Here is an 18704-nt window from a genome sequence, read left to right as displayed (position 1 = left end):
AAAACTTATTTTATTTCAAAAAGTTATACATGTACTAATAGCTTCAGGAGGCCAAAACTCTGTATATGTTTATATACATGCATATATTGTTGTGGTTTAGCTCCAGCCAGCAACTAAGCACCACGCAGCCGCTCACTCACTCCCCCTACCCTGATGGGATGGGGGAGGGAATCAGAGGAGTAAGAGTGAGAAACACTCCTGGGTTGAGGTAAGAACAGTTTAATAATTAAAATAAAGTAAAATAATAATGATAATAACAACAATATAATAATAATAATATACAAAGCAAGTGATGCACAATGCAATTGCTCACCACCTGCCGACCAATACCCAGACAGTTCCCGAGCAGTGATCGCTGCTCCCCAGCCAACTTCCCCCAGTTTCTATACTGAGCATGATGTCATATGGTACGGAATAGCCCTTTGGCCATGGGTCAGCTGTCCTGGCTGTGCCCCCTCCCAGCTTCTTGTGCACCTGGCAGAGCATGGGAAGCTGAAAAGTCCTTGACTAGCATAAGCAGTACTTAGCAACAAGTAAAACATCAGTGTGTTATCAACATTATTCTCATCCTAAATCCAAAACAGAGCACTATGCCAGCAACTAGGAAGAAAATTAACTCCATCCCAGCCAAAACCAGGACAATATCTAAAGGAGTAATGAAAGGTAAAGCTAAGTGAAACTCATGATCTGATGATTAATAATAAATTTTTAAGATGGCTTCATTCATCCTAATAAACTGGTAAGGCTTCTACTTCTCTTCCTACAGTGAAAAATTATAATACATTAAGGATTTAGTCTAGGAGTTATCTACATTGGAAAGGATCCCATAGCTGTGGGTCAGAGGACTGAATTTGAAGTTCATTAGTTGGGAATCATTTATTTGGGTCATTTTGATATAGTGTATAAAATTTATCAATTAATATAGGTGTAAGTACAGAGGATTATACTGGTCTTCGTATTTGCCATGCACGGACTTTGAGTACAGTGAGTAAGGATGTGTGAAATGTTTACTTTTGATACAAGTAATTTTAAAAATATGCAAGTCAGAACAATTGGGTCTAGCTTCACTTCAAGCATTTGATTTATACCAAAGAAATGATTTAAATTGGAATCACCATTTTAAAGGATATTACAAGATATTATTTGGGGCCTTATTTTAAAGCAATAGTATTTGGTGGTTTTTTTTTATTTATGGGTATTTATTTATCAAATTGTACTGATAAATTGGTTTTGATCTGTTTTAGAATTCCTTCTTTTTAGGTGTAACAAAAACACCTGTGATTAATCTTTATAAGGGGAAAGACACATTGCAGTAAGTAGTACACAGAAGAGAAAAGAAAAGAGTTGGAATCAGAAAATATGGGTTAAGGACCCAGCTTGGGTGACCTTCCCATATAATACTACTCAGCTCACATAATCTTGCCATATCAAACTGTCACTAAAAGTGACAGTTTCTACTTTTACTCTTGTATAATAAGTTCTCCTGGGTCAGGACTGTCCCTCCTTGTAAATTAATATGTCAATAATGACACATGAGGTGGTGTTCTTAATTACAATAAAAAGTACCATGATGCAAACAGTAAACATTTGTGCTTGCATTTTGAGCTAATATTTTTTAGCAATAGCACTTCTCATCAACAACAAGGTAGACAGGTAGTTGAATTTTCCTATGCAGCTGTGAGTTTGTTTGAAGAATGGATAATTAGGCACATAAACAGCTACTGATGCACCTTGCTGTTCACTGCTGCAATAGAGTGTGCAGGGTCTTAGCAGTCTTTAGACCTTGTGGACTAAAATCACATAGCTTAGGACAGAGCTGTGTATTTTTGTTGGTGGATGTGCAAGTTACATTCACTTGTACACAGTTCAGGATTTTGAGTTAATTTTTATTATTAATATGTGATAGGCAGAGCTGTGCGATGGGCATGGCTAGGGGTTAAGACAGGTCCAGGATCAGCCCAGGAGCAGGAGATAGAGCCAGTGGCAGGACTGGAGACAAGGGCATGGCCTGGGTCTGAGTGCTGCTCAGGAGACCAGGACATAGCATGGGTCCCAGTCCCATGGCTAGGGGTGTGAGGCATCCCAAGGGAGATTTGACAGAGTATGGTAAGGCCCATGGATGATCTCAGGGCCCTGACCCTTACTGTGTTAGCTCTGGCTAATTCTTTGTGACATATTAGAATTATAAAACACCCACTTGAAGCTATTAAAGCGTCAACTGACTCTATCATCCAGGAGTCATAATGCAAAGAAAGCCAAATTAAATTTTCACAGATTTCTTTATTTGCTTCGGAGGATGAAATGTCAACAAAACGCAAGTTAGTAGATAACACAAGGCATAGGAAAATTTATCTGTAAAAAACGGCCAGGAAAAATATTAATGATTCAACTGTTTCCTATAATAAATTAATACTAAAAATTATGTTCATTGGCTAATCTCATTTTCCTCAATATCAAAGAAAACAATGTCTTTTTTAAGGGAACAGTACCACTAAGACATACCAAGCCATGAGCTGTATCTGTGCATGAAGATTACTATTGTTTTTTCACCTAGGCATGTGATTTCTTTCACACATTCGACAAATCTCCCTCTCCAAAGTCTTCATGATGTCACCTTTCTGTCTTTTTTTACAGACTTGCATTATGTTTTACTGATGACAGCAGTTAGTTCTAGAACAAGATCACTTTCTTATCAAGGGGTGGAGAAACATGTATGTCAAAGCTCAACCACATTTTCTTTCCCCAAAAGTAAATGAAAGCATCCAGCAGCAAGATAGGTTGGAACAAAACATATTTGCCAAACAGTCTATGCATGTAGACAGACTAACCCTAGCTATTTTTCTAAGTCCATGGTTTAAGCAGCTGGTGTGATGAGTTGGGGAATTTAGGTACATTTTGTGCATAAATTAAGTTTTTCCTGATGATAACAGTCTTTCATTGTTATTTGCATATATTTAAACCAAAATATTCTAAAAGTAATAAGAACCTGAAATCTTAAAAGACATGATACGTCATATGCACAATTCTGTCTGACCAGTCTGTAAGCATCCCTTTTTCAGTCTGAAGCAGCAAGAATTGCAACCTGTGTTGCAAAGGAGGAGAAAAATACAGTATGTAATTCTTAAGCATTTCTGAATTCTGGAAATTAGTGTCTTACGATAAAAAACTCAAAACCGTAACTGTTGGGATGCCTTGTTGCTTGTGAGGGACACCAGCTGCCTGTCTGAAGAAGGAATCCAGGAGGAGGCATTCAAGTCCATATTCAACTTTGAGTTGAAATGCTATCACTAGGAATGAAACAGTCATTCACCTTTCCGGAGAGATGTCTATCATGAAAGTTGATATTTTGTACCAGACAGAGCAACAGGAAGAGCGTCAGTAGACACATTACTGAACTGGAAAGTGCTTACTGTTTATAGCAAATTGCCACTACAGCCAGATTATAAAAGCTGGACAAAAAATCTTGTTTGCCAAATGCTGGCCTAAATGGTCATTACCATTGGCAGAGGGAAAAATTCCAAACAAACATTTCTTCCCCCTCTTGCAAGAGTGAAGGGTGAGCTGCTCACCAAAGCCTCTTAAAACTCAAAAGCCTTTTTGGATGTCAGATCAGAGCAAAGCTGCTGATCAATGTTAGGTACACACCTTGGCTATCTGCTGCCTGCCAGCATCCATTAATACATCTCCTAGCATTTTGTATATTTTCATATCCTTTTTTAATATATGTTTTTTTCCTTCTACCCTGTTTCCAAACTGGCTTCAGCTAATCCCTTGTACTAAATGTACAATCTGGAAATGCACCGTTCGCCCAGCCAAAATATAAAATACAAAAGTAGTTTTGCTGCTTCCTGAGTTAACTTTCAGCCTAAGCTATGCATACTGCATAGTTTGAGAAAAGTAAATTCAGAGAATTTACCAAAAAGTAAATTCAGTTCTGTTCTTCAAAATGCAAAGAAATTAACTAAATTTCATGGGGTTTTTGATGCTGTCAAATATATAATTACCGCTGTGTTTTTCTACCAGCATTTTAGTTTAGGGTTAAATGGACAATTCATACCATAAGCTGAATCAGAACTACAGAGTCACTGCAATTCAGGTTTGGATGATATATGATATTACTTAACAATCAGTCAAGATGCTAATTCTAAATCCAGGATGTGAGTATTTATTTATTGTATGCTTCTGTTAAATTAGAGAAAAATGGAAAATGTTTTCAGTTTATAAAATCTTTCTGCACACTTGCTTTTGACTCCAGGATTCTGCCATTTCGAGACATACTTATTTCAAATGGCTATCCTTTCTCAAGATTAGGTCATCATCACAGACCATGTGATGTAAATACGGACCATATTGGTCTCTATTCTAACATTGCAGGTGCAAGTGTTTTAAGCTTATTTCATAGTTGCTGAGTGCACACTTGGCTGAACATATTTAATTTATGTCTGAAACTATGTGAAATCACCACAGAGTGTTTTATATTTCTGATCTAATTATTCATTGCCCAAATGATAGAAATCCCTAAAGATCTCAACAGGGGTGAGAATTTAAGTGTCCTAAGCATTTAAGAAATGGCACAAAACAGTCTTTACACTAGAGACTTCAGCCTAAGATTTAGGCATCATGCAACAGGTGGATAAGGCAGGTGGTGACCTGTAGAGGACAAAGCATTTATAGAAACAGGTGCATTCACAAAAGTTTGTAGCCATGGGCAGTCGCCAGCCTAACTTGTGCAAAGTGGTATATTGTAGTTCTCATGGCAATTGCAACTTCTTGTTTTGTTCTTGAAAAAAATAAATAATATGGTTTGCCTAAGGGCCGAACTAAATTATTTTTAGTGAAGTTTATTGAATTTATAACAAAAGAGAATTTTTTGTTATTAATATTAAATTTGTTTAAAAGAAGTTGGTTAAGCTATAACTTATTTAAGATGGATGTTGCCCAGATTTGAATTCTGAAACTACAAATGAATGTACCCAGCTTTTATCATTATCTTCATGTAAAAGAGTAATTTTTGAATGTTTTAGAAAGCTGCTATGGAAAGAGGTATGGAGACAAAAGAAAGGTGAAAAGCAGTAGAAGAATTTATTTTTATCTTTGACAAAATAAAATGTTTGGGCTCCAGAAACCACTGACATATAATAGAAAGCAAATGGTCAATGCCACCTTTTGCCATTGTGTGACACACCATTGAGAAACATGTCTTGGCTGCTGTGTTGATCATAGCAAAAGTGACTGGTCAACTTTCAAACACCATCTAGAAAGCAGAAGATGATTTGAGGTAATAATTAGCTATAGAGATTCTGGGAATAAACTCCTAGGTTTAAGATCAGTGGAAGAGGAGTTCTGTACTTTATTCGTAAGAAAAAACAGCAAGGTATTCTGTAGATTGGAACCTAAAGGGGAGCTTATAAAAAAAGTTTATCATTTCATATAACTTTCATGATTACTTTGAGAGAAAAAATATCATATAACAAAATACTATCTTTTCCTGTTCTTTTCTTATAACATTCACATATATACTATTTTTCACCAGGTGATTTTATTCTCCTAATCTTCAAAATGTTCACCTTGTTAGGCTTCTAGAAACAGTGTAAGATCATGTCGTTCAGAAGAGACATTGACCAAATGGTTGTTTTGGTTTTTTTCTTAAATATTTGATGCCTGTGATATAATGTACACAGAGAAGTCAAGTCATTTCCGTGATTCAGCAAGATTATCAGTGTGCTGCAGATCCAGTATCACTTACAAACCTGCCTTTACTTTTGATCCATTTTCAGGGTTGTGGCCTTTCCTATGCTTGCTGTGATATATGTATTGACAAATACCATACCTGTTTAATTATATAGAGTATTGTTTTCTTCTTCCAAAATGCTTCATTTCAGCTTAATGGTTTGTTTGGACATCACAAGAAACAAATTTTCTAGTTACTAATTTATTCCGATAGTAGAGCCAAACAGATATCCTTGACTTTCTGTACTTTGCCAAGTATCAGTGAACACATCCCTCTTCCCAGAAAATGTTAGTAGCTGGAATGAACTCAAGGGGCTTAGAGGCTGGCAAAATTTATGAGACAGATTACTTTTAATACTATAGCTAGATAGGGCATTTGGGGTTAGGGAAGAACACCAGGGAAGAAAGAATATCTTTCTTATTGACTATTAATGATTGATAAATCAGAAGAGGAGGATATATAAGAGATTTAATAATCATTAATACACAATAACCTTAAATTGTAAACTATGTTGCTTCTACCAAGTTTTCACTCTGGCTAGGTGGCATTTCATAGAAACTGCAAAACCCTTTCCCTGTCTTCCATCAGGTCTCTTGATGGAAAGGCTAGGTAAGGTCTGCTGATAGATTTGGGAAACTTGGAAGAAAGTGGAATTATAAAATCCCTGCCTCTTTTTGCCAATAATGTGGCTCTGATTTGCTTCATAGCGTTTGTTACATTTTGTAGATAAGCACTCTTCCACTGGCAAGCGTTCAGTTATAAGAAAATCCTTATCATCATTTACAGAAATTAAGAAAGGAATTATCATGGAGCTGCAACTTGAGTACAATTCAGTATGCTGAAAGCACAATGGAAGTCCTTAAATTGATATTTACAAAAAATTACAAATTCCTACTTAGAAATGTACAATAATCCTATTTAGTTTACTAGATTCTACCAGTCAGGCATTTAAAAAGAAAACCAGTGTACGTACTTTAATAACATCTCTCTACTATTTTGTATGTTAAAATATTAATGCAGGCCTAAAATAAGTAGCAATGCCTGGATTTTTGTTCAGATTTAAACATAACAACAGACATTTGTGCAAAAAGCAAACAAGAAACAAAATCCACCCCCTGCCATAAAGCTACAATGAAGATGCTAAGCCTAATATATGCATAATGACCAAGCCAATACCTTAGAACACTCTTTCATATTATTTTCTTGAACAGTACTTGCTTTTCTGACAGTAGATTTAAGTAGATTTTCAACAAAAAAGATTTCTGATCTTGCTAAAGTGAAACATAAATCTAGAGGAACATATTTTACTTCTGCTTGTTTTCCAGTTGTGTTTTGTTGAAATCAATGTATTCAAAATCATTGTGTATTCCGTATCTCACAGGAGGTCTAGTGCACAAATTGAACCCCATTCTTTTTAAATCAAAGAATCAATGTTGCATGGTCTGAAATGTATACAGTCTGAAATATGGAAAAAGATAACCTATGTGATCAAAATACATGCAAGTAGAAAGTTTACTGCAAAAAGTTAGATGTTAGCTTAGGGATATTTGGGCTGACTTCATTTGAAGTGCTTTTCCAGTGTTGTTAAAGTGTTTTAGTGTACTAAAAAAGAACTTGGATGTAACTTACAGAAACAGATTTTGCCAGCAGAGTATGTTTCACATTCCCCTGAATGAAATAACCTGTAGCAGAAAATGAGTTTGAAGTTGTTATAAGATGAATTGATGCTAAGGCTTTTTCTAGACAATCTGTCAGTCCTATCTTTTACCTCACAGTTTTTTTAATTAACAAAGACATGTCCTGATTTTGCTGTGCTGACCTGGCCTAGCTCTTGTGAACAAAATTATAAATTTCTCAACCTGAAAATTCCTTCCAGGTAATAACTTTGTTATCACAGCATTTAATAGCTCCATGACTGCTATGTCAGAAAGTTCCTTCAGGCACTTGTAAATTCTGGGGGAGATTCAGTTTTGCTTTACCTGCACACCTTCCTTTATGAAAATTGCAAATGGCCACCAGTGTGATAGGCACAGCTCAAAATAAATGGTGTGAGGGGCTTTGGTTGTTTTCCTTACCATCTGTTAGCTAATACCGGGATGCTTCATTAGCACACTGCCGATCATCAGGAGCTGTCATGAATGCTGGACACAAGGGGCTATGGAGGGGAAAAATGTGAATAACCCCACAAGAAAGGACAGTGATAGCAAAGACTGCATGCTGCTATGTAACAACCTTTCACGTTTCAAGTAACAACCTTTCACCAGTTCAGAAATGGACACTAATGGCAAGTGGACACAGGGGATAAAGCCCAAAACACAGTATGAATCTGTCCTGGGGAGATCACACCTGCCTCTGACAGGTACCTGAGGGGTTTGTTTCTTTTGCACTCTGGCTGAACTTAAAAATATCATCATGCCCATCAAGTCTGACTGTATTCTTTCCAAGCTGTTGTAGACAGTGATTTGATCCTTTACACCCTTGTGTAAACAGAAATACTGTATTTTTTGGGGAAAAATAAAACCCCAAGACATAATAAATATCTCATTTATCTTTAAAGGTAAAGGGTTGTTTTAACAAAAGAATTTTTAAAATATGTTTTGTACTGTAAGTTTGTTGCCTCTGTGTTAAAATTAGAAACACTACATGCATCATTGCTTAAGAAACTGAGGAAACTCATTTATCAAAGTGTACATTTCACTGTGTTTTTCACAGTTTTGTTTTTCTTTTTTATTTAAACTGCCAGTTGTAGGTGAACTTTGGTGCAGTGCACCATTTCTGTAAGAGTTTACACATAAGCAGGAGGGAATAAGGAGAACAATTTCATACCTTTTAAAAGACATATTGCTTTCCTACAATACAATATACTTCTGCTTTGTGTGAGACTCTGCTTAATACTGTAGATCAAACTTACTCTTGTTGGGTCATCCCTGACAAATAGAGGGGTTTTTTTATTTTTCAAAAGACAGAGGGATTCTTACATTGACCCTTTCCCTTTCTTGTTGCTAAATACTAAGAACAACTGCACCTTCAAAAAAATATTACACATCATTCATCTGACTTAAATTGCGTACTTTGTGTAACTTCAATGTTGAAGGATGATTTGTCTATCTTCATTTTACTGCTTTTTAAATATTGTTTTCTCCCATTTTAGTATTTATTGCTGTTTGCTGCTGCTTTTTTTCTTGTTCTATTTATAGTTGTTTATGATGATTAAAAGACTGGAAACAGTGTGTGAGTATATGTCTCCCCATTTATCCATAGACCAGATGTCTGTGAGGAATGCTATCATACAGTAAAGATGTGCTTTTGTGATTTGACATATAGGTCATCCTATAGGTGACAAGTAGGTCCCTTTACCTGCTTTGTGCTGGCTTCTGATGAGGACAAGTAGATTCTGGTGTCAAATTTTACTGCCTTTCTTTTATGACACACAAATTTTTCCAGACCTGAGGCACCAATGAGTTCCCTATTAAAAATCTTACATGAAATCTTTGGGATTTGAATCCTCAATTATCAGAACTGTGAGATTAGGAAAAAATGTTAAATATGGTTTAATAAAGCTGTCGTGGACTCACTTCCAAGGGAAGATTTGTCCTCACTTGGAAGAGTAGTTACAACAGGTTACTGTTTAAGTTCCAGCTGTTCTCAAAGACTGTGTAGACGCTTGGTGAATACGCCACTAAAGAAGAAAACATGGCTTGACTTGGAAACTTAATTAGGAAAGGTTATCCTCAGGTCAGATTTTGCAAGCAAATTAAAAGGTCTATATTTCAAACAAAGAATTGTTAGAAATTCCCCAGGATGTCATGCTGAAGGTTGTTCTGACCTGGTAGCCTCCCTCCAGCAGTGGCAGTGGTGTTGGTGGTCCTTGCCCCTCATATCCCTCCAGCTCCCACAGTCATCCCAGCATTAAGTAGATTACTCAGTACCTGTCTACTTTACTGGTCTGTTTAAAGATCTGCAATCCTTGAATAAGGCTAATCCTTTTTTGAATTTGCTAATGCTGTTTGCCCTTGTAAATCTTTTGTGATGCCAAATCCCAGAAGCTCATTATCTGCTGTGTAAAAAAGCACTTTATTTTTCAAAATGATATTCTAACAGTTTCAGCATGCACCCAATGATTCCAGTGTTGCAGAAATTCCTGAGTAGCAGTTCTGCATTCATCTTACCACCACAATCATGATTTTGCAAACCTTGACTATATTCCTCTGCAGCCTCTTCCTCTTCAAATGGAGAATGAATTCTAGCATTTTTATTATGTCCTTGTAAGGCAACTAGTCCCTCTTCCTAATAACTTTATTAACTCTTCTTATATCTTTTCAAACTACACTATCTGCATTCTGGACCTGCAGAGACCGGCACCATACATAGTGCTCAAGTAGTGGAAACACTGGATTAGGGGTTGTTTTCACAGTATTAATTTGAAACATAGCTAATGCACAAGTCTACCATAGTTGTGTAAGTAACATCTGTGGTACACTATGACTTGCTACTGGGTAAATTTTCTTCCTCATACTTTAAGAAATTGTGGAGACCAAGCGCAAATATATTAGAAAATATAAAAATAAAATAAAATAAAAGTTTTTTGTTTTGTTGTTTGTTCATATTGTTGAGCCTTTTTAGAAAAAACCTCAGTGACAATACTTCTGCTCTAGCTCTGACCAGATTATGCAAGCAATATAATAGGGAAGGAGACCTTTTAGTTGATAGGCATGCTAGGTAATGGCTGTAGGCCAGAATCTTGCATATGGTAAATAAGGAATAAATCAGTTGGTTTTCTGCCTTCTAAAGTTAAAAACTTTAAACCATACTTGCATGCTGGGAAACTGTGAAGAGACAAACATGAAGTCTGTTCTATGCTTATGAAGTTCTTATCCGTAACAGGTATGGTCTTTGTTATATACAAAGTAATTAGATCTGGAAGAAAAGTAGAAGGGTAATAAAAATAGATAGAGCTATGTATGCCCACAGAATATTACATTTGCTAGAGAAAAAATGTGATAAGGACAAGAGACAGATGCTATGGGGAAAACAGCTACTATTTACATTTAAATGCTCACTAAAGTCACAAGAAAATAGGAATTTTTAGACTTCTCCACAAAATACACAGCATGATCATTAAAACAACTGTGTTTTAAAAGAAAATAACAAAAAGCTTCATGACTGATATTATTTATATAGATGCATTAGTAATGTTAAGTTTACCCTTGCTAATGACTACATACAAGGCCTGTTGTGACAGGACAAGGAATAACGGATTTAAACTAAAGAACAGATTTAGACTAGACATTAGAAAGAAATTTTTTACAATGAGGGTGGTCAAGCACTGGAACAGGTTGCCCAGAGAGGTGGTAGAGGCCCCATCCCTGGAAACCTTCAAGGTCAGGATGGATGGGGCTCTGAGCAACCTGATCTGGTTAAAGCTGTCCCTGCTCACTGCAGGGGTTGGGCTAGATGACCTCTAAAGGTCCCTTCCAACCCAAAGCATTCCATGATTCTGTGATTCTATGTTCCCAGTCTTCACCTATAAAAAGAGGAAGCACAGCAGCTTTGCAGATAAACCTGGAGGAAGCTGTTTCTGTTGTCTATGCAGTGGTCATAAATCTGATATAATTCTCACTGGCTGGATAAGCACAACCTCCAGCTGTTGATCTTCAAGGCCGGTCACTTTACCTAGCTTGGTGTAGGCTGAGGTGACCAAGATGGCCAGTTAGAGGCTGTTCTTTGCATGGCAGGTTCACAACCCACCAGTTGCAGCCCCGAGTGTCACAGTCACTTGATTCGTATTTTTAATATTTATACTAGTGCCTGGAGCATAGCTGGAATGCTTTTAATAAATCTATGTAGATATAAATAAGTATGACAGTCCCACTGTTACTTTAAGCTTCAGCCTTGCACTTTTAATGATTATGTCTTCACTGAGTGACTTTGATAAAGAAACTGCAGCAAGGAGGCATCAGTATGTTGGTAACAAGGTAGATATAAATTTGTCTTCTGTCAGTGAACCCTGCCTGTTTCTAGACTTCCACTCTTTCCTTCTCGTCTACTGTTTAAATCACTAGGCAGTGTATGCTCACTCGTTTTGGGAATACATGCTATGGAGGGAAAAATATACATGGTATCTTGTTGAGTGTCTTCCTTTCACACGTCTTTCTGAATCCAGTAGGATATTGTTAAATGTTTATATACATTGAATATTTTGATTTTTTTTTTTCCTTTTTTTCCCCCCAGGCTAACTAGGTCTCTGGAAAACTAGATGTATTTGCTCATTTTCTATCTCATATTGAATGTTGGGAAATTATTTCTTTTCCTACAATGCCTCTCCTTTATACTTACACTTTTCAGCTTTTCTTAAACCTTCATCTATTTTCTTTGAACAATTGAAACCAACTTCAACAATATTATTTTTTGTAGAAAATGGAAAAGAGGGGAGGGTACCACCAATATTTTTGTGTAACAGAGAAGGCATTTTGCCACAGCAAAAATTTCTGATGGAAAAATACCATCTAGATCTAACACAGACACAAGAACAGCTTCAAACCAGTATGAAGTTAGGGAAAAAAAAACCCTAAATGTTACTTGAATAAGATGTTTGTTAATTAGATTTAAATTTTAACATGGCCTGCAGATACAGATGAAGCCAAACTGTCAGACTTTAAAGAAAATAGCCCTGCAGGTCAGACAAATAAATATCTCATCCTTTTCCAACTGATATTAGAGAAATTATTGAGGTAAAAAGTCTCAACTTTGAAGAAAAATAGCTGTGGTAGATACAAATTGTCCTGACTCATCCCTTCCCATAAAGAGCACATTATTTCCTCACGTTCCTGGGGGTTAAGATGCTTTTCTTGGAATGCTTTGGACAGTTCTTGAGGTAATATTTTACACTACACATCAATTAAGATTAAAAAATATACTTACCCCAAAACCCCAAAATGCTGCAGTTGGCAATGGATTAGCACCATAGCCTGCAAAGCAGCTGGCGGGACCTTAGTGATCCCTTGAAGAAATGCAAATTATACTCTTGCCAAAAGGCAGCAAGGCAGGTCAGATGTCCAGATGTGTCCATGAGGATTATTTCTTCCCCATTCTGTGAGAGTCTCCCTTCACCACAGTCTGCTGCAGAGCAGTAGCTTCTTTTTATTCTGGTTTATTATTGCTTGACTGAATCCCAGAGGAATATTATGGAGCCACAGGTTTTACAAAATGAAGTGAATCATGACAGAAACCACAACAGAGACAAAAACAAAGTGAAAATTCAACCTAGCCTTTTCATATGAAAGCTGTCTATTTGTATATATTCATAAGGAAAGGAGCCCATGTAAACCTCTGCTGATGTGCCTGAATGCAGCTCTTCCTCTGGGTGTACTTTTAATTCTGCAGGCAGAGTGTTAGCAATATGAATCTGAAAATGTCACAAAATGCCAAGTCTGAAAATGTCATTGAGGAAAGAAAGAAAGAAAGGAAAAAAAAAAAGGAGAAAAAGAAGAAGGAAAAAGAAAAAAGAGAAGGAAAAAGAAAAAGAAAAAAAAAGGAGAAAAAGAAGAAGGAAAAAGAAAGAGAAAGAGAAAAAGAAAAAGAAAAAGAAAAAGAAAAAGAAAAAGAAAAAGAAAAAGAAAAAGAAAAAGAAAAAGAAAAAGAGAAAGAAAAAGAAAAAGAAAAAGAAAAAGAAAAAGAAAAAGAGAAAGAGAAAGAGAAAGAGAAAGAAAAAGAGAAAGAAAAAGAAAAAGAAAAAGAAAAAGAAAAAGAAAAAGGTGGTGACCCCACACCAAACGCAAATGAAATAAATATACTTCACTGGTAATGAACAGTGGTTTCTTGGGGGATATGATTTTATACATTTTGCATCCTATTAATTTTCATGGCATTGATGGAGAACTATTAAAACTGTGAGAGTGCTGAAGACAAATTAACTAATCAATTACATGTATGGGACAGTAGAGACTGAGTTTATTTCACCATTTCCAATTGCAATAAAACTGTAATTACTAACTCATGGAATCTTCATGGAGATCTGCATTTATTACCACTTAATTTGAAGTCAGTGACTGCTGTATACTCAACAGTTCAGCCATCTAATGCAGAAGACTAGGAGGCAGCTTAGAATAAAGCAGTCTTTCTTTTCAGCCCTCATAGCAATTTTTTCTCTGCACTTGTCCAGGCTAAATTTTGCCTGTGACACTAAAGAAACTGGTTTAGATAGAAGCAGCACAGAGAAATAAAAATGAATACATTTGCTCAAGGACATTAGTGTCTCTGTCCTTCTTTTATTCTCTGTGTATGTGTGTATCTCTTTCCTTTCCTTGAACACATGAGAGGTTGCGTTCCCTCACGAACAGATTCTGCCATCATTACACTGAATAATACCTTATTTTGAGAGTGGTCTCACAGAAAGTGGTGGAGGATACTTCATGTGAACCAGTCTAGCATGTTATGGTTATAAGGACGTGCTGACACCAACCTGTTTCTCACATCCCCCTTTAATGTAAAAGAAGTACAAAATCCTTTATTACTTTGTTTCTTAAAATAAAGGATGAAGGGAGCAGGAAACATTTTCGAAAACAGTGTTGTGGTTTGACTTGTTTCCAAGGGAAAAAGTTTGTACTTACCAGTTTTTTTCAGGGCACAGGTGAGGGTAACGCACACCTCCTTGTTACCTGAGATCTCCACAGCAACCAAAAGTGACCTTTCTGAATTATTAGATCATGAGTGGCGGCAAACCAAATCAATCAGTATTTTACATTTGGAATCTGTGTTGATTTATGCATAGTGGTGTGCTAGACAGAAAGCAAACCAGAGGCCAAAATCTGTCTTTTAGAACACTCATTCTAAAATAGCTATATCACTATAGCTCTATAATTAATGCAACTGCATACAGAGGCAACAGTATAGTATTTTTAGCAACCCTTACAATGAAAGATCATATAGCTCATTTTAGTGGAAAGCAAAGTGCATATTTCTTATATTCTGTTGTTGCTAGAATAAAGTCAAATGTTTCAAATGAACAGTGTTAGATGTTACAACATTTTGTGCCGAAATAGCCCTTTTTTTCTAAGATAAATATTTTGGTAATGCTGATTGTTTTCATGAATTGTTTACATTTTTTCTAGATGTGAATTCTGTTTTGATATTTGTACATTTTTACTGGGAAAAATAGAAATAAACATAATTGGCAAAATTAAATGTCAAAAATCTAAATGTTAATCTGTTTTGATAACCAGTTTTTTTTTTGTTTTTTTTTTTTTTTGAGAAAAGTTTATCTTCCAACTATTGCAAAAGACAGGGGTTTTTTTCCACAAATGTTTTTGATTTTCAGGTAGTCCTAATTGCTACTAATGAGTGACAAACAGAAAGGAGAAAATGTTTGTACCTGAAGTGAGTACAGAAAGACCTGGCAAAACCAAAAAAGCTATTTCACTAACTTCAGATCTGTCAATGATATTGTGGGACAGAAAGATAATTTATTGTTTTAAGTCCTATACTATTTTAAATAGTATTTTATAAAATAGCTATTTTAAATTGTGTACTTAAGCTTACTGTAAGTTAAAAGTTCTTGGCTTTTCACTGCAATCAAGCAGGAACACAGCATCTATACTTAGAAACAGTTATTTAGAGTTCCTATGTATTTTTTGATTTTTATTTTCTTCATGTAAGCCAAACACCTTTTCTTGACATTTGGCAATACTTTCCAGTCCCTCTAATTATCTATGAATAAAAAGCAAGCAAAAGGTGATGTTGTAACTTGTATCCATAGTTCACTTTAATAGTACCTAATATTTTTAAAAAGTATTGAATTCTATATTAAGTAGTGCCCTGTATTAGTGAAACATCCTGCTGTTGAAGTATAAAAGCTATGATTATTAATGGAAAACCCAGAAATGTTATAATATATTAATAATGTTCTATCTTTACCAGAAGATTCAGGAGAAGTTTTAAGAGAAAACCTTACCTCCTCAAATATCTGGCTGTACTCAGATGAAAGCCAGAAAACCGAAACTCACTCGGGGAGGAGATCTGCCTCTGATCTGCTTAATGGAACAGCAAGCATGCCACATTGATGACATTTAGATGGGAAATTCAGACCTCATTTAATATGTAATTATTCTATTCTAATCTATTAATCTAATATAATCTTTACAGGACATTATTACTTAATAGTCCGTACAATAGAGGGTTGGAATCTTAGATTTATGTACCAGAATTTTTTATTTGCATCTAGCTTAAGAAATCAAACTTTTGATAAACTTAAGAACAGATGAAGTTGAGAGGGAGAGGGAGAGAGAGAGAGAGAGAGAAATAATGTTACTTCTTATATTTTAAACTACATTTTCAATACAGGATATCCAGTCTTAAAAATCATTTACATTTCCCTTACAGGACATTTTCATAAGAGTGCTTGCAAAACATAGTCTAGGTGAAATTGTTGTGTACATGCAAAAGATAACTGTACAATGGAGTAGGAATTGGTGTCCTAATAAATAGAAGAATGTGATGGTCTGCAGAGGCATTGCTTGGTACTTTTAGGTACTTAGATGAGAGAGTAAAAAGTTTACTTAATAATTATGCTATAGGAAACAAATTTGGATAACAACTGCATTGGAGAAAGGCTTTATGATTCAAAATCATCTTGACAAATTAGAGATATGGTATGGAAAATAAGGATTAATTTCATTATGGTAAATATAAAGAACTCTATTTGTGTGGTAATAATAGGCTGCAGAAATTCAGGATAAGACTAACTGTTTAGAAAGCATATGTGAAAAAAAGATTTTTTTAGATTATGGTGAGCAAGAAGCTAGCCATGAACCATCAAGGCTGTAAAAGAAAATGTTAGGACATATACTAGGATGCAACATAAACAGAGCTTGTAAGAAATGTTAAATAATTATTCTTTTAAAAAAATTATTTAGCATTAATAAAGTGTAGGTGTTTGGTTTTTTTTTTTCTTTTTTCCTTTATTTTGGGCAGCTTGAGAAAGTTGTACAACATTTTGAGGAAGATATGGATCACTAAGAAAGATCTGAAAGATCTGGATGAGACAGGTCAGGGGTCTAAAAAATCACTTCTGAAAGAAAGTTAAAGAGACTGGGTCTATTTAAACCCAAAGAAAATGAAAGTATATAGGGGGAAAAAAAGAAGTCAGGTATGCAAAGGCTGTTGCAAAGATCAGGAAGAATAAACTGGCTTAAAGTACAGCAAGAAAATTCATATAGGAATTTTCAGTTGATTTTTATTTCAATTGATAAAGGTAATGAAACAATACGATGAATGACTTAGGCTGAAGAGTCTGTCTCATTAAAAAAATGGTATAATTGATCTTATTTTTTGAACAGCGGAAGGAACAGGTGATCCTTTGGATCCTTTCCAGTCCTATTTTTCTACTATTTTAATTCTAGTAATGAGATCAGGAAGATTTTTTTAATTTACTGCTCTCCAGTGGTATGACTTTTTAACCTCACATTTTGCAGACATATACTCTAAATCTTTAGGAGACACCAGCTGTGAAGGTAGCAATGTAAGAGCAGCATTTTCCCTAAAGTGGCTTTGCTAGATGGTACAGCTGATTTAATGGATGGTTCCCGTATTGCTAGTACTTGTAATGGTTCACTCTGTGATTATTTGTTCTTTCACTTAAAGCTTAAATGTCAACTGGACATTGTTCTCAATAAGTATCCTGTGAGTGTAGGGTGGGTAATGAGATGTCACTGAGCTGTAGACCACACTTCTGAAAATCTTTAACTCAAAAAACCCCACTGCAATGAAAAATTAGAGTAGCAGTTTTGATATGGTCACTGTTAAACTATCTTGATAATATTTCGCTCTTTTTAAAAGTTTAGGAGGGGGAAGACAAGTGAGGAGGGAAGAATTGAAAGTACTGATGAAATGTTATGATTTTATTTTAAAACTTATTGAATTATTATTGAGCTCGTATCTCTTTATGTGAGTAACTTACAAGCTGGAGTCAGTTTCTTTTGAAGCTTATGGAAATATTCCTATTTTTTTTTTTTTTCCAGAGTGGACAGAGGTAGCCAAATAATAGAAGTTCATGGAATTCACCTTTGGGTATAAAGATACAATAGGTGTAAGTGAAAACACATTGTATCCCCATCCATTTACATTTGCACAGAAGCAGATGCATGACTTAAAAATCTGGGCTTAAAGTCCTAAGCCCTGCTCGTTCACACTAAGTTTTTCATTTCTTTTGAGTATGAAGTAGATGACTGCAAAACCTGGCTGCAAACCCAATTGCTGAGAACTTTCTGAGTTTTGAAAGAATAGACATTATTCATAAATAGGCTTCCTGTGTAGGAGACAATGCTTTTCTCTCCTGACATCCTTGTGGAAAGCACTGAGGCTCTGCATGCTGTCAGTGGTACTTCTGAGGCTGTTCATCCCTCATATGTGAGATGCTTTTGACTGGTTGTGATGTCAAACACTGTGATGTTAAAAGAGATACACGGTCTTTACAAAAAATTAGATTAGTTTAAAGTCAATCATGGGTACCATCCAGAAACTTCATTAAAGTTGTAGAGCTGCTTCTTTTGGCAGAATCATTTGTTCCTGTCTAGAAGAAAACAATGCATATAAAACATAATGAAGAAAAACAAAAGAGAAAAGAACAATTAGGTACAAAAGGTCATACCTCCACTTAAGCTGAAGAACTGAGAAAGAACAGGATGTGAAAAAACTTTGCTAATGTAATAAATGTTGCATTATTGTAAAAAGAAATGTGATACACAGAATTAACAAAAACAGAATTACAACATTAGATGTTCTATTTACAGAATAATTTAATCACACCAAAGCATATCTTGCATGTAAAAATCTGGCTAGAAATGCCTGTCTTATGGTCTGCGTTTTTCTGAATTTGTGTAGGACAACACTGCTTTCTCCTATACCCAAAGCAAAGGAAGAAGAATCAAAATATGTACCCTGTTGCTTTTCTTCTTATAGAAATTTTAGACATTTAAAT

The sequence above is a fragment of the Pelecanus crispus genome, chromosome Z (genome assembly GCF_030463565.1).
Source record: "Pelecanus crispus isolate bPelCri1 chromosome Z, bPelCri1.pri, whole genome shotgun sequence".
NCBI classification, from domain to species: domain Eukaryota; kingdom Metazoa; phylum Chordata; class Aves; order Pelecaniformes; family Pelecanidae; genus Pelecanus; species Pelecanus crispus.
The sequence above is the reverse complement of the archived record's forward strand: the minus strand, read 5'-3'. Positions refer to the sequence as shown.